This window comes from Canis lupus, chromosome 22, assembly GCF_048164855.1.
Source record: "Canis lupus baileyi chromosome 22, mCanLup2.hap1, whole genome shotgun sequence".
NCBI classification, from domain to species: Eukaryota; Metazoa; Chordata; class Mammalia; order Carnivora; family Canidae; genus Canis; species Canis lupus.
Genome location: NC_132859.1, coordinates 31,525,733 through 31,534,187, shown reverse-complemented (window position 1 = coordinate 31,534,187; position 8,455 = coordinate 31,525,733).

Sequence of the window (8,455 nt, the reverse complement as noted above, 5' to 3'; positions counted from 1 at the left end):
GAAAGTGGCTCAGCTGAGAGCCATGAACTGCCAAAAGCAGTGGAGAGAGGCCTATGTGCTGGTCCAGAGAGGGGAGTCCCATATTCAGGCACTGATCTATGCTTCTTACATTACCTATCTTATATAATCATAGCAGTAACTCTGGAGTTAGTAATTGTGATTTTCCTATTATTATCACAAGGAGATAAAGTCTTAGAGAATTAACTTGGTCAAAGTCATACAATAGTAAATGGGTATGGCCAGATTCTTAGCTGTCAGACCAAAGGCTGAGCTCTTCCTTTCTTGCTAAGGATGTGACCACCTGGCTAATATCCACCTGAAATTATGATGTTATCTTTAACCAAGTAATAGCTTTGTAGTTTAGTTCCAAATTCATGATGATACACCACAGCAGAATTATGCCAGTACTAAATATAACTCCATCACCTTGAATATTTCTTTGAATCCATATTACAGACCTGAAATAATATGACATATTATTTATAGTAAGTAGTGGCCTTATCCCATAAGGTAAGTTATTTCCCATCTAACATTCAGTTTATATGCATATTTTGCTAAAATATGCTGAATATCATTGTCTACAATTCTAGAATTTGGGAAGTAGAACTTGAGTAGAATGGGGTGAACAGGACTATTGATGTGGAGTGTATATAATGTCCATTGCTTAGTTTTTAAAAATCTCAAACAGGGTGCCTGGGTACCTAGTTGGTTAAGCATCTGACTCTTAATTTTGGCTCAAATCATGATCTCAGGATTGTGAGATCAAGCCCCCATCAGGCTCCATGCTATGTGTGCCTGTCTGGAACTTTCTCTTCCTTTCCCTCTGCTCACACCCCCACTCTCTCTCTCAAAAAAGTGTCAAACAATATAATATAAAACATCTTGATGAAAGCTTACTGGCTATCAGATATGATATGTTATTACAAAGTAAAAAAAGAATAATTGTGAGAGAGCTAGTATTAAAAAAGTTGACACTAGACCAACTCTCTTTTGATTATGGATAAAATCTTTAAAGTTGTAATTTCTCTCCAAAAAATGTGCCTATATAGTCTGTTGATGTGACTTCCACACACTGTTTTCATAACTAACGTGTATATGTCTGAATGATACCAAAACAATTAGCTTGCCTTTTAAATAATTGAAAAGACCTTTGGCTCGTAGAGGTAAAATTGTGAAAAAGAAAAAATTCACATTTAATTATATTATTTTTCCATGTTCTCTACACACTGGTAATTGAGGGTTTTGCCTAGGTTTTGTACATTACAGGAAGAATTGTATTTTTGTATATTCTCAATCTCTTCATTCCAGCTTCACTTAACAAACTGTGTTAATTAGTATTCCTCTTGACTATATGTGGCAGAAAACCCAACTTAAGCTGGCTTAAGCAAAAATGGGATTTATTGATCCAGGTAATTAAAGAATCAGCCATAGGGCTTGCCTCAGACTAGGAGCTAGGAGCAACTCTCAAGCTTCCTCTCTACCTCTCACTTATACTTTGTCTGCTTTGGTCAAAATTTCTGATTTGCAATTCCTGTCTGATGGGAAGATGGCTGGAATAGTTTTAGCTTATATTCTCTCATGGTCAAGATCTGGAAAGAGCACTTACCTTTCTCTTTGTAGCTCAGTAGAAGTCTCTTTTCTCACTGGTTCTGGATCAGTCTCTGTGGCCAAGTCAAGCCTAATCAGAATTCAGCTAGGAGTAGAGTCAATAGTAGCTAGGCCCCAAAAGTTATCTCCATAAATGGGATCAGAGGCAGCCTTTTCTTAGAGTGTAAGTGAAAATTTCTTTCTTCCATGAATATGAGGAAATGAATGCAGGAGAGCTAAAACCCAGTGAATATTCATCATTACTACTTGAATATAGAATTTACTTTTCAGAAAGCAGTTGCCATAAACTTATAGCCTACATCATGTGATATGTTATATGCCCTAGGGTGCTGAAAGGAAAATAAAGCAAGAAAAAAATGTAAGAAATAAACTCTAACAGTTAAAAGAAAGCTTAAAAGAGGAAAAATATGCACAGAACTAAGTCTCAAGAGCAGGTGTGAGTTATATGCAAAGCACTTTTAACTATTCATGAACATTGAGTTTCCATGAACCTTAAGAGGTACTGTTTTATTAGGATGAGAAACTTCCTTTCAAGCTCACTGTGAATTGATAATTTTGAAAACTGTCTTTTAATGTTGCAGGAAAGATGTGGAATACCCCTATCAGTTTAGAAAGCATTGATGGGTGGCAGCTTGTCAAGGTTACTCCTGTCAGTTAGAAGAGTCATGTTTAAACATGAGTGCATTATTCTCAATGTTTGATTTTTGTCATGATTTTTAATAGCTTTTGTGATTGTTCCTGGGGGGATGGAAAATATGTATATAGAGCAGATGACACTTTCCATTAACCTTGCTAGAATGTAATCTTATAATCTACTTACAAGTAACAGAGCTGATGGGTTTCTTTCCTAAGCAAGTTTTCAGAATTTATACATGCAGCTCGTCTGAAAGTTACAAGGGTGGTTATAATGGATGGATTAGAAAAAATAATTCTAAGCCTTGTTCTGGATTTCTGCATAAACTAGTTTATGTAAGTTTCATGTTCACATATTGAAAACTGCTTTCGATTAAAGCATCTGCTTGTGAATAAACACATTACTGATGGCATACCTATGATGGGTTTAAGCATCTTTCTCCTCTACCAATATTGAAATGGTTTCTCTTGCCACAGACAGGTGTGAAAGCATTAGCTGCCAGAAAATGGTGGTGGTAAGGAAACATTTCCAGGGAAATATTTGGTGCCCACTTTAGTCTAAGGAAGAGGGGTACATGTAAGGATAATGAAGCAATTGAGGCAACATAGCAACAGTAGATTCAGGGATCCACAGAAGAAATCAGAGTCTGTGGCCTTGTTGAGAGTAACCTCTATTCCTTTTTTTGTTTAGACTTTATTTATTCAAGAGAGACACACACAGAGAGAGAGGCAGAGACACAGGCAGAGGGAGAAGCAGGCTCCATGCAGGGAGCCCGACCTGGGACCTGATCCCGGGACTCCAGGATCACACCCTGGGCTGAAGGCGGTGCTAAACCGCTGAGCCACCCAGGCTGTCCAGTAACTTTTATTCCTAAATTTAGGAACAAGTTTGCAGACTCTGAGAGTAATTGTTAGCATGTATCTGGGACCTCAGTCTTGGATGGATTAGAATTCTGGGGAAATTACCTAGCCAGGGACTCAGAACAGGAGAGTATGATAAATCCAATAATTGGAAGAGGATACAACTGGAAACTTAGTCACAGAAATAAAGCAGAAGTCAGGGTTTGCTTCACAGAGTATGATCTGTGGTCTAGCGGCTTTAGCATTACTTAGATGCTTATTAGAAATGCAGTATCTTGGGACTCTCCAAGATTAACTGAATTAGAATCTGTACTTCTGTATTTTAACAAGGTCTTCGGGTGTTTCAGGTGCTCATTAAGATTAGAAACATTCTAGGACCCAAGGCCAGGGATAAAGGGCTCAAATTTTGGCCTTGATGCTGGATCCTTAACTGGTAAACTTGAAGGGCACTAATGTCTGTTAAGAGCTCCCTCCTCATACAGACTTTGTCCCCAGTCCTTTTCTTCTATTGTTTCATTTAATCTTTACATCAACTTTGTGAGGTAAACATTTCTCTTATTTATTAAATCAAAGAATTGGGATTCAGAAGACTTAAAGAACTTACCTAGGATTAAACTACTTACAAGTGATGGAAGGTAAATTTCTAAAAATCTTTTTTTATTTTGGAAATATTCAAACACACAAAAGTAGAGTAATATTAAGAACCTGGTGTCCCCTCACTCAGAGTTTCAGTAAATATAAATATTTTGCCACTTTTGTTTCATCTTCCCACATCCCAACTCCTGTACTTTCTTTGCTCTTCTAATTCGTTCTCCACCCCCTTGTAGAACCTGGATTGAATGTAGGCCTGGTTGACTCCACAGATTTTATGTTATATCTATCATGCATTTGGTATGGACCATTTGGCCATGCTAGTAGCCTACTTGAATTGCTATGATTGTTACAAGGGTTGTCACAGGTGCTGCTAGAGAACAGAGCCCAAGGCCAGTATAAATGGAGCAAAAGTGCAACAGGGAGAGAGAAGCTTAAGAAGCCTGAAAATCAGACTCAAAGACAGTTACTTAAAAGGGGTACTAATAGCCAAGGCATCCCTGTATGAGTAACAGATTTCTTGCCTACAAAAGTAGTTCATTTCTCAGTAGATAAACATTTGTGAACATCTACACTGGCACTCAGTTCTTTGAAGGTCATTTGAAACTTATGGTCATACATGGTGTCTCCTCTGTCTGGGATAGTTTGCACCCTGCCATCCAATTAAGTCTCTCTCAAATCCCAGCATAAATCTTGCTCAGAACAGCTTTCCTTGACCACCAATGCCAATCTTTTCCACCATCACACACAAACATGGACTAAATTATATTGCATCCTGTGGACTCATCATACTTAGCAATTATCACAGCCTAGAGTCTGAGCTCTGAGGAATAGTTACTGGGTTTATCATCACAGTCTGCATGGCTTACAGAAGACCAGCCCTCCCAGGGATAGAACAGACATGGTGTACAAGTGCTTGGGTGTACTTATTCTTTCCTTCACCCATCTATGAAAGAAGATTCTGGCATTGCTCCATTACTTTCTTCTTCTCCCTTGCTTTCCACGGAGGGCTCTGCCATTGCCAGACCAGCTCTTTGGGGGCATTTGTTATACAGATTTCTTGAACAAATCATAGGCTCTCCAGGGAAATATAAGAACTTTCTATAGGAGATTTTGGAGGAGCTGTAGAATGTGAGGAAAACTAATAGTTATACAACGTACGGTTTATGAAATGTCTAGGTCAATGTTAGATGCTCATGCACTCTTATTTAATCCTCATATTTTTCTCAGGTAAGTATCATCACAGTACAATAAGTTGTCTGCATCATTACTGATAAAATGACAATATATTTTTGCCTCTGCCTGCCTCCTGACAAACCTTTATTGGCCAAAGCTTGATCTTTAAGTGAAAGAGACATGTGAGGAAATAAGAGAAGAGGCTCTAGGAATAGAAATAATAGGAAAAGTAGATTTCCATTCAGTTATTACAAAAATGCTGCATGGTCTCTACTTAGCCCTGTGCAGTGATTACAATATTGAATATACAATGGGGTATCAGCCATTTACTGAGCTCCTGTATTGGGATAGAGGTTTGCATCTAATATAAGAAACAATGGGGTATAACAGAGTGAATGATTTATTTTCACTCAATTCTGAGCAGGAACTACTGTGGTTCTTTAATTCTTGAAATACCTAGGATACTTTTAAGCAGTTCTGATACTAGGATGAACCTGACACTATGTCCATATTTACTGTGACAGTGCCCATCCCCCAAACAAAAAACCAAAACCAAATCAACTATTGACTAAGCTGGTGCTGCTGAATCTTAGAATTTATAGCATATTTGAGTGGGGGGAAAGTACTTTGTAGAACATTTTCTAACTTGATTTATTTTTTTTCTAACTTGATTTAATATGCCCTTGCTATAGATAGAGAATATGAAGAATGCTCAAGTTAGAGAATAGAGAGCCACGTCATAGTCATTGCTGGGCTTAGCAAGTCAATCTGTTAAACAACATTTGTACCTTTCCTTGGGACTGAGTAAATTGTCAGAAGTTAAGATCTTAGTTACAGCATACAGAAATATCTTACAGCCAAATTTATTTTTGGGGGGCATATAGTTAAGGGGGTGCACAAGTTCTATAGTAAAGAACTAGAAATTGATTTCAAAGCTATTTTAAGGTTATTTTATATAATCACTTGTATGATACACTGCCTTACAGTAGTTATTCCAAAGAATATATTGGTCATTTTCAACATATCTATTGAGATCTTCAAATTGTTACTCACATAATCTATCATTATATATATTATATGGGTTGTATACAATGATGCCTGAATTTACTGGCTGCTTTTTGGCAATTAGTCAAGATGATAATATTTAGTTAGAAAATTGTATGAGTTGTTTTTGCTTTTTTTGTATTTTGTTTTCAGAATAAATTGTCACCATCTTTTTAAAATTTCCTTCATACAAAATACACCCTTTGGAATTATTGGTCACTATACTTAAAAGCATTTGAAACTTATGTGAATGCTATAAACATGTACACGGCTGCCATACTATGCTCCCAGATCAATTGCAAATTTAGAGAACTGGTTCAGTACTATCAACTTTTCTCTTGCTTATCTTATGTACACATGCATGGAAATGAATCTGTGCAAATTGTACATGTTCCTGCTGGTTTTTTTTCCCTGTTGGTTTTGGTTAGTTCTGAGACTTCTGGAAATTCTGAATGAATGACTGTATGCATAGTAGAGTGACCAAACCTCAGTGTAACTCAAGATAGGCTCCATTCCATTTAGACTCAAGTCTTTTAGAGATGATGGAGGTGAACCATCAAAGGGTAGAGAATTACCAAATTCATTCTTTTGACTTTGAAGTCTCTTACACCCAAATTGGCAGCACTCTCTACCCAGCTTTGATAGTCTTTCAAGAACAGATTGGCATAAACCACCTGGTAGTACCACCTGGCATCTGGTAATTCTCATCCTAGGATATTCTTAGCAACCCAACATGACCTTATCTTCTGATGTTATATATTTGCCATTCTGTCTTAAATTTTAAGCAGAAAATGCTCTATGTTGTTTGTGAATGATAGTAAGTCCTAGTATATTTGCCATTCTGTCTTAAATTTTAAGCAGAAAATGCTCTATGTTGTTTGTGAATGATAGTAAGTCCTTGCTTAGTCTTTTGCACACAAAACTAAAATTTCCCAATAAATCAGTTTCAAGGTATTCTCTTCTTCATGCATATTTCTCAAATATGAATCATTTTTATTATTTGTCTGTAAACCATCTTCAAGTTTCCTCTTTATTTAAGTGCTAGTTCTCAGAACAGAATACAATTTTCTTTATGAGAATGATTATCTCCAGCAGGAGATATTATTACTCACTGGTGTTGGTTTGTTTGTATAGAAGAGGTCTGGGTTTGAAGTTACATAATAGGGTTTCCAGGACTTGTCCTCCACTGATTTTCTCAGCCTTGAGTAAGTCCCTTAATATTTTCTTTTGGAAGCAGTTTCCACAACGACAAATGGGAATGGTTATTCCCCCCATGACTAATTGACAGAGATGGTGTAAGGATACAAATAGGTGGAAGTTATGAAAGTGCCTAGTAAAAGTTAAAATGCCTACACAGATGTGAGCTATTATAACTGACAAGAAGTTTGAAGAACTCAGATCATTTGTCTAACCTTCATTTCTCCAGGGCTAAGAATGCATTTTTAGATGATATGTGTACTTTATTTCATAGGATCTTTTTAATCATTACATTAAAAGATTTCATTAGGGCTGTCACTATTAATTTTATAACAGTATGCTGTACCAGATAAGCCTTTAAAATTTTGATTACCTCCTTTTGACTAAAGACTGCTAGAGGAGTTTACAATGTGTTCTTCCATATTTGTAAAGCACACACTCAAAGCATGTCAGGAAGTCACACACTTCATTAAAAGACTTCTACCAGGTGTAATGCATACTTATTATTTCATTAGTGGAAGAAATTATGTGTGATGCATATCCTAAGTCTAGATCATCAAGTCAAATGTATGGAAGTTTGTGCTAATTGAATTCTAAGATCCTTCATAGCACAAAAATTTTAGCAAATAATTTGGGCCCATTAAAGCTTGGTGGTATTATTATTTAATATAAAATCTATAATTTTAAACTATTTTCCTATGAATAGCTGACAACTTCTAGCACATACTATTTTGGACAAAGGTACCTGATATTTTGGGGGGTTCATTTTAAATTCTATTTAGCCATGCAGACAATTAGAAGTTTTTTTTTAATATGGCAGATAGACTTCTGAACTACAAATCAATGTGCAAATTTATATATCTTTAAAAAAAGCACTTTTAAGGAATTATTCTATAATGTGAAGTTGAGAGTTGAAATTAGATATAATGAAAAGACATAAGGTTTTATAAGAGTTGTGTAATTCTTATAACAAATATTTACATAAAAGTAAGTACAAAATTGCAAACTTCCTCAAGGAAGATGTTCTTTTGATAACTAGTATTTATGCCATCCTAAGTTCTATTAATCTTGCTTATGTGTGAGATAATTACTTCCTCTCTTTAAACTCATAATAGAAATTTTATTCCATCTGTTCATATGAGAAGAGGTAATGTGTGTTTTTTTAAGCCGGTATTATTACAATTGAATTATTTTTTAAATCTTTTTTTCTTTATTCCTGCCCTTTCCTTTGCTTTCTTGCCTTTTCTTAAAGATCCAATTGATGTCTAATCAACTACAAATTTACCCGTCCTTGTGTACACTTCAACGAGCTGTGTTTCTTTCATTTTATGCATCATTGCCAGTC